We start from the raw sequence: 9194 nt of genomic DNA, 5'->3' as shown, positions 1-9194 counted from the left end.
CTCTTCTTGTGTTCTTAACATGTCATGGCCCAGGAACTGGATGTCCTACTATCAGAGGATGGGTCTGGGGACAATGGGGATAGGGTGATTACATGAAGAACTAGCCACAGAAAGAGCCCCAGAAGCTACCACCCTTCTATAGACTTCCATGGGACCTCAAGACCCAGAGATGCTTTCACTTGCACAGCCTGGGGATGTAGGCCTGCCCTCCTGTGACTCTCAAAGGTCCTCCTCAGAACCTTCAATGGTGCAATAGAAGGCACCTCTTTGGCACAACACCAGTTCCAGGGGCTCTCCTTTGCTACCCTTCCATGACATTCCCATCCTCAAAAGTGCAAGGCAAGTGCTTGTCACATACATCAAACAGCTAAAACTCTGAGAGATTTTTGCAGCCTAATTGCAGGGGGGGGGGAATGAAGAGCTTTGACAATAAGAAGAGCTCTGCTGGATTGGACCAAAGACCTATTTAGTCCAGCATTCTCTTCACACAGTGTCAACCAGATGCCAATGGAAAGCCTACAAATAGGACATGAGTGCAACTGAACCCTTCCGAAAATAAGATTCATATTTCTGTTGAGCTTTCTTCAAAGAACTTGTGGACAAGAGTAAGAAAACAAATGTGAAGGATGTATTCAATGACAAATGATGAAAATATGCACAGTCATCAATGAGATGTGAGATCAGTGTATAAATGAACAAGTAGAAAAATGGAATGATTGGCTGGAAAAAATGTGAAAATATAAATACAGAAACAATAGAAAATACATTTAGGACAGTATCCAATATTGCCTGCCTACTAGTGGGACCTCCCAATCACACATAAAGGACCTAGCAGTTGCTGAAGCAATCAGAAATGAGCTGAAATGCTCATTTCCAAAAGGGTGCCGATCAGTGGGGTTTGCAGAAGGGAACTCTGCTGATCAGCCCAGTTCTGGGTTTATTTCAAGAAGCTCTTGAAATAAAGAGGTGGGTCCCACTTGCACAATGGAACCAGTAGAGGCAGTAGAACCTATTTGCTAACATTGGTCCATTCTGGTTACCATACTAGCTCACTGGAGCAAAGTCAACACAGCTAAAATTTGAACCTATTTTCACCTCCCGCTCACATTTCCCAGCAACTGGCATACAGAGGCATAGTGCCATTGATAATTGATGTGATATATAGCCATCATAACTACTAGCCATTGATAGTTAGTATGAATTTGTCTAATCCCTTTTTAAAGCACCCAAATTGGTGACCATCAAAATATCTTCTGGAGTGGATTCCATAGTTTTACACTATGCTACATGAAGAAGTATTTCAGCTCTAATAGTGCACAAGAATAGTCTTCAGAAACATGTCGGAAGAAAGCCAGAGGTCTTTGATGTCTATATACTAATTCCCAGAGTACAGGAAACAAACAGAACGAACTTGAACTCTTAACACAGAAGGGAAATTATGACTCAATAGCTGTAACTGAAACTTGGTGAAATGACTCCCATGATTGGAATGCAGCAATTGAAGGATATAAATTGTTCAAAAAGAACAGAAGGAACAGAAAGGGAGGTGGAGTTGCACTATATGTTAAAAATACATATCCCTGCACAGAAATACAGAAGGATGAGCTTGGTAGCCCCATCGAGAGCATCTGGGTTAAAATAAATGGAGCAAAGAATAGAAGGAACATGGTGGTCGGAGTTTACTACTGGCCAACCAATCAAGGAGAAGACAAGGATGAAACTTTTGAAAAGCAAATTGCCAAGGTTTCAAGGAAGCATTGAATGGTAGACTTCAATTTCCCTGATATTTGTTGGGAGACAAATTCTGCAAAACATGCCCCCTCCAATAAATGCCTGACTTGTGTTGCCGATAATTTCCTCCTACAGAAAATGAAGAAAGGAACTAGAGTATTGGCTATCGACTTGATCCTAACCAACAGAGATGACTTAGTGGATAAAGCAGCAGTTACGGGAACTCTGGGGGAAAGTGACCATGTTATAATGAGTTCTTGGTTCTAAAGGAAGCAAAAGCCGAGTCTAGCCAAATGCGTACCCTGGATTTTAGGAAAACCAATTTTAACTCAGAAGAACAATGGTAAATAAGGTGCCATGGCAAGCGACCCTAATGAGAAAAGGAGTCCAAGATGGGTGGGAGTTTTTTTTTAAAAAAGAACATTCTAAAGGCACAATTTCAAACAATTCCAACAAGAAAAAAGGTGAAAGACAACAGAAGAAGCCAATGTGGCTTCACAAAAAGCTTAGAGATGACCCAAAAACAAAAAAAAAGGACACACATAGGAAGTGGAAGGAAGGACAAGCTACAAAGGAACAGTACTAGCACAGAATTGCAGAAATGGCATCAGGAAGGCTAAAGCTGAGAATGAGCTGTGGTTAGCCAGGGATGCTAAAAGCAACAAAAAGGCTTTCTTCAGATACCTGCATAGTAAAAGACAGAGGAAAGACATGGTGGTTCAACTATTACATAAGGATGGCAAAATGATAACAGATGACAAAGAAAAGGCAGAAGTTCTCAATTCCTACTTTGGCTCAGTCTTCTCCCAAAAGAGAGTCTATGACCCCCTGGCAAAGGTGAAGCACAGGCTGAAGGGGCAGAATTGCAGCTTGAGATCGATAGGCATATGGTCAAGGAACACCTAATGAGTTTGAATGAGTTCAAATCCCCAGGACCAAATGAACTGCATCCTAGAGTAATAAAGGAACTGGCAGAAGAACTCTCAGAAGCACCGTCTATTATCTCTGAGAAATCATGGAGGACGGGTGAAGTGCCAGATGATTGGAGAACGGCTAATGTTGTCCCTATCTTCAAAAAGGGTAAAAAGGAGGAACCTGGGAACTGCAGACCAGTCAGTCTGACATCAATCTCTGGGAAAATTCTGGAGCAGATGATAAAGCAATCCATCTGTAAGCACCTTGAAAACAATGCCATGATTACTCAAAGCCAACATGGATTTGTCAAGAACAAATCCTTCCAGACTAATCTGATCTCATTTTTTTGATCAGGTAGCCTCCCTTGTGGACTGTGGGAATGCTGTGGACATAATACAGCATTCAATTTCAGCAAAGCTTTCAACAAAGTGCCCCATGATATCCCGATTAGTAAACTAGCTAAAAGTGAGCTAGATGAAACAATGATCCAGTGGATCCATAGTTGGCTACAGAATTGGATTCAAAAAGTGCTTATCAATGGGATCTTCTCAAACTGAAGAGAGGTAACAAGTGGGGTACTGCAGGGCTCAGTCCTAGGCCCAGTGCTCTTCAACATTTATTAATGACTTGGATGAGGAGGAGCAGGGAATGCTTATCAAATTTGCAGATGACACAAAATTGGGTGGGATAGCTAATACCCTGGAAGACAGAAACAAAATTGAACGTGATCTTGATAGGCTGGACTTCTGGGCAGAAAACATCAGAATGACATTTAATAGGGATAAATGCCAAGTTTTGCACCTAGGAAAAAGAAACAGTTACAAGGTGGGGGATACATGGCTCAACAACACTACAAGCAAGAAGGATCTTGGAATTGTTGTCAATCACAAGCTGAATATGAGCCAACAATGTGACGTGGCTAAAAAAGGCAAATGCTATTTTGGGCTGCATTAATACAAGTATAGCTTCCAAAACATGTGAAGTACTAGTTCCCCTCAACTCCGCACTGGTTAGGCCTCATCTGGAGTACTGTGTCCAGTTCTGGACACCACACTTTAAGAAGGATGCTGACAAACTGGAGAGGGTTCAGAGGAGGGCAATGAAAATGAACATGGGACTGGAAACAAAGCCCTATGAAGAGAGACTGAAAGAACCAGGCATGTTTAGCCTTGAGAAGAGAAAACAGAGGGGATATAGGATAGCACTCTTCAAGTACCTGAAATGTTGTCACAGAGAGGAAGGCCATGATCTCCTCTAGATCATCCCAGAGTGTCTGACACAGAATAATGGGCTCAAGTTACAGGAAGCCAGATTCCAGCTGAACATCAGGAAAAACGTCCTGACTGTTAAAGCAATATGACAATGAAACCAATAACATAGGTGGTGGGCTGTCCCACACTGGAGGCATTCAAGACGAGGCTGGACAGCCATCTGTCAGAGATGCTTTGACATATATTCCTGCATTGAGAAGGAGGTTGGAACATGATGGTCTTATAGGACACTTCCAACCCTACTATTCTATGATTCTATAATTTATCACTAGTTTTGTGAGAATTCTCTCAGCTAGAAGTTAGAAATGGATCAACAATTTTGTCAAAGCCTGTATTTTTGGTCCGTATGGTGACTTCCTCATCCTTCCTTTATAATCATCCAACTCTCATTGAATAAGTCCACTCATCCTGTCCTTGTTGTAGGCAGCACCAATGAAAAAGAAACTATCCTTGTGTTAAATAAGCATCAGTGCAATAAAAAATGTGTCATACTAGTCCTGGAGTCAGCCAGCCCTTATGTTTCCTGTGAGAAAGTAGCACTCTCCAAATTTGCTAAGACTACAAATTATGGTTTGCTGTAGGTTAGCAAAATCCTTAAAACCTTTGAGAATCAAGACATATTGAAAAATCCATTTTGCTAGCGACATAAAAAAAAAAAAAACATCTCTTAAAAGCATTCTTTGTGCCAAGAGGATAAAATGCAACGAAGGTGGAAAGACATTATTACTGAAGCAAGTATTTGGCTTTTAACTGGACTCTATTTTTCACTATTATTAAATAGTGCTGTTTTTTTTCCTTGACAGTGATTTTGTTTCTGTGATAAAACTAGACGTCATTATCTAACTTTTCAAAAAAAAAAAATCTCAACTGGGCTTTAGGATTTTGTTTTGCTCATTTGTTTGTCTAAAAACTTAGTTCTTTACAATATGGATCTTTTGCTTTCTGTGATGTCCAGGTAACCAACATGTGCAATGTGTTGTATCCAATGGTGTTGTTACGATAATGAAAGCAGGTTTCCCCTCCCTCTTGTAGCCCCCTGTGTGCCCTCAAAATTGGCTCCAAAGGACTGGCAAACCCTTTTGAACAGATTTACAAGTGGCGAAGAGGAATGGACAGCAGAGGATAAAGTCCCATAGTGGGATAAAGTCCAATAGTGCTAGAGGCGACCGCCAAAATTATTTAACTAAGGGTACAATCCTATGCATGTTTTGACAGAAAAAAGGACCTAAAAAAAGGACATACTTTGGAGAGAGTATGTCAAATTGAATGCAGAGCCTATATCTGAGTAAACAGGCTTACTCTTGTGCTGTAGAATTATCCACTAGGTTGCAGCAGAATATGATAGAGAGGTAGGGATGCTGGAGAAATCTGCAATGGATTCAAATGAGTTCTCATTTCTATGGATCCAACCTGAAGATTCTGCAGTGGACCAGCTTTTCCTGAGTCACATGGATTCTGCAGACTTGCAGGCTGGTTTTTGGCTTTCCAGAATTTTACACAAATTTAGTCATAGAAAAATATTAAAAATTAGAAAACACCTACCAAAAATGCACATTTCCCATTTTCCCCCTATAAGCTAAAGCATGAAGATGCGCATCTGGAGGGAAGTCGAGCATTTTGGGAGATTTGCACATTTTCAGATGATGATGATATTTCTACCCCGCCTTTTTCCCAGTACTGGGAAGCAAGGTGGCTTACAAAAATTAAAACATATACAATTAAAACATATGAAAATATACAAAAGTTAAAATATAAATTAAACAACAATACAATTAAAATTATATTAAAACATTTAAACAGCATTCTAAAATAGCATTTCAGCAGCTTACCCCCAGGTTCCAACTATGTCCCAATTAAGGCCTGCTGGAACAAGAATGTTTTAGCCTGCCTTCAGAAACACATCAAGGAGGAAGCCATCCTAGCCTTCCTGGGAAGGGTGTTCCACAGCCGTGGGGCAGCCACTGAGAAGGCCATCTCCCAGGTTCCCACCAAACATGCCAGTGACAGTGGTGGGACTGAGAGAAGGGCCTCCCCAGAAGATCTCAGGACATAGGCAGATTCATAAGGGAAGATACTGTCTTTCAGATAACCTGGACTAGCTGTATAGGGCTTTATAGGTCATAGCCAGCACTTTGAATTGTGCATGGAAACAGACTGGAAGCCATTGAAGCTGTTTTAACAAGAGAGTTGTATGCTCCCTGTAGCCAGCCCCAGTCAACAGTCTGGCAGCAGCTCTTTGGACCAGCTGCAGTTTCCGAACACTCTTCATAGGCAGTCCAACATAGAGCGTGTTCTGCAATCCAAACGAGACGTAACTAAGGCATGTGTCACCGTGGCCAGATCAGACATCTCCAGGAATGGGCACAGTTGGCACACTAGTTTTGACTGTGCAAAAGCACTCCTGGCCACTGCTGAAACCTGAGCATACAGGCTTAGGGCTGAATCCAGGAGCCCCCCCCAAACTGCGAACCTGAGTCTTCAGGGGGAGTGCAACCCATCCAACACAGGCTGAATCCCTATTCCCTGATCTGCCTTTTGACTGACCAGGAGCACCTCTGTCTTGTCTGGATTAAGTTTCAATTTGTTCTCCCTCATCCAGTCCTTTACTGATGCCGAACACTGGTTAAGGACAGAAACAGCTTCCTTGGAATCTGGTGGAAAGGAGTAGCAGAGCTGGGCATCATCAGCATATTGGTGGCACTGAACTCCAAAACTCCGGACAAACTCTCCCAGCTGTTTCAGGTAGATATTAAAGGGCATGGGGACAGAACAGATCCCTGAGGGACCTCACGAGCTAACGGCCACAGAGTCGAACAGGCATCCCCCAAAACCACCTTCTGAGTTCACTCTGCTAGGAAGGAATGGAGCCACTGTAAAACAGTACCCCCAAGTCCCATCCCAGCAAGGCATCCCAGAAGAATACCATGGTTGATGGTATCGAATGCCACTGAGAGGTCCATCAGAACTAACAGGGACACACTCTCCCTGTCCAGTTCCTGGTGTAAGTCATCCACCAAGGTGACCAAAGCTGTTTTCGTCCCATACCCAGGCCTGAAACCAGATTGAAATGGATCAAGATAATACGCTTCATCCAGGAACCGCTGGAGCTGGGAGGTCACCACATGCTCTAATACCTTGCCCAAAAATGGTACGTTAGAGACTGGACAATAGTTATCTAGTTTAGGGATGTACGAAAGTCACTTACCTTTTAACGAAATTGATTCGCAGTGGCGGGGAGGCTCCGTCTCTCCCCCCCAAAATCCTGGCCGGCTAGGTCTGCAAATGGCGGCGGCCATAGCCGCCACCATTTGCTTCCCTGCAGTCAGCCATGATAGCCTACATAAATGTTTATGTAGCCTATCACGGCTGATTTAAAAGAAAAAAAAACGCACATATGCAAATGGCGGCGCCCATGGGCGCCGCCATTTGCGTTCCTTATTTTGACACGTCTTAGTCTACGTAAACATTTACGTAGACTATAGCGAAAATAAGGGGAACGCAAATAGCGTAGATGCTATGCTATTTGCGTTCCCCTTATTTTCGCCGTCTTAGTCTACGTAAATGTGTACGTAGACTAAGACGTGCCAAAATAAGGAATGCAAATGGCCGTGCCCATGGGTGCTGCCATTTGCGTACACGTGTTTTTGTTGTTGTTTTTTAATCAGCCATGATAAGCTATGTAAACATTTACGTAGCCTATCACGGTGTTTTTTAAAATTTAGCCGTGATAGGCTATGTAAATCTTTATGTAGCCTATCACGTTTTTTTGTTGTTGTTTTTTTAAAACTTGGAAATGGCGGCAGCCGGTCAGAAGACCGGCCGCTGCCGCCGCCACTGAACCGCCGCCGGAGCCGCCACCGCCACCAGGAAGATTCGCCGAAGGTAAGTCCCGTCCCAGGGGGGCGGACCATTTCGCCACCGATTTCAGGGGGCTGAATGCGCTGGCATTCGGCCTCCCCGAGATTCGTGGCGAAATTCTCTGACATCCTTAAGTATGGTGGGATTCAGGGAAGGCTTCTTCAACAGAGGTCTCACAACTGCCTCTTTTAAGCATAATAGAACAATGCCTTGTTCCAGAGTGGCATTAACCACTCCCACTGTCCACTCAGCCAGTCCTCCTCTGGCCTCTTTAGTAAGCCAGGAGGGGCAAGGATCCAGCATACATGTGGTGGCTCTCACCGCTCCAAGGATCCTGTCCACATCCTTGGGCTGCACAAATTGAAAAGAATCCATCAACACCGGACAAGCAGGAGCCAAAGTGACACCCACTGGATCTGCATCAACTACAGCATCCAAGTCAGAACGGATCTGAGCGATTTTATCAGCAAAGTGCTGGGCAAATTGTTCACAGAGGGCTGTGGAGTAGTCAGAATTTTCATCACATGGGCCAGGATGTAGAAGGCCCCTGGCCACTTGAAACAGCTCCACTGGCCAGCTCCCTGCAGATGCAATGGTGGCAGAAAAGAAAGACTTCTTTGCTGCCCTCACTGCCACGGAGTAGGCTTTCAGTTAAGCTCTAGCCGGTGTTTGATCCGACTCGTTCCAAGTTTTCCACCAACGTCGCTCTAGTCTCCGTCTCATTCGCTTCATCACCCCCGGTTGCCTAGAGAACCAGGGTGCTGGTCTGGCTCCACTCCATGAGAGGGGACACTCAGGAGCGATTGTGTCCACCGCCCTGGTCATTTCCCTGTTCCAGAGATCAGCCAGGGCTTCGACCGAATCGCCTGCCGAGGCAGTAGGAAAATCCCCAACAGCCGTCAGGAAACCATCCAGATCCATCAGCCTCCTGGGACGGATCAGTTTAATCAGTCCCCCACCCCTGCAGAGCCACCGAGTTCCAGTGAGTCTAAACCCCACCAGGTAGTGATCTGTCCATGACAATGGAACAACAGAAAGTTCCTCCACACCCAGATCACCGTCATCCTGCCCAGCATAGAAAACTAGGTCTAGAATGTGACCTGCTGTATGAGCAGGGCCAGAAAGCACTTGGGACAGACGACCCATGGTCATCATAGAGGACATGAAGTCCTGAGCCACTTCCGACAGGGCAGCCTCAGCATGGATGTTGAAGTCTCCCAGCAGAACAAGCCGAAGGGACTCCATCACCACTGCCGAGATCACCCCGGCTAGCTCAGGAAGGGCAGTGGGGTGGGCAGTACACCAACAGAATCCCTATTCTGTCCCGAGCACCCACTTTTATGTAAACACACTCAAACCCAGTAGACTATGGGCCAGGACACCTGGTGAGGGGGATAGTATCACTATAGACCACTGCAA

At 44.4% G+C, this 9194-nt stretch overlaps 1 pseudogene; it reads right to left on the bottom strand.

Moving 5' to 3' along the window:
* Positions 1 to 219: 219 nt before the first annotated feature.
* LOC146343730 (uncharacterized) lies at positions 220 to 8939 on the bottom strand (annotated as a pseudogene).
* Between the last annotated feature and the right edge of the window lie 255 nt (positions 8940 to 9194).

The sequence above is a fragment of the Heloderma suspectum genome, chromosome 5, assembly GCF_057233095.1.
Source record: "Heloderma suspectum isolate Gila_16-S chromosome 5, 16-S_ref, whole genome shotgun sequence".
In the NCBI taxonomy this organism is placed as follows: domain Eukaryota; kingdom Metazoa; phylum Chordata; class Lepidosauria; order Squamata; family Helodermatidae; genus Heloderma; species Heloderma suspectum.
The sequence above is the reverse complement of the archived record's forward strand: the minus strand, read 5'-3'. Positions and strand labels throughout refer to the sequence as shown.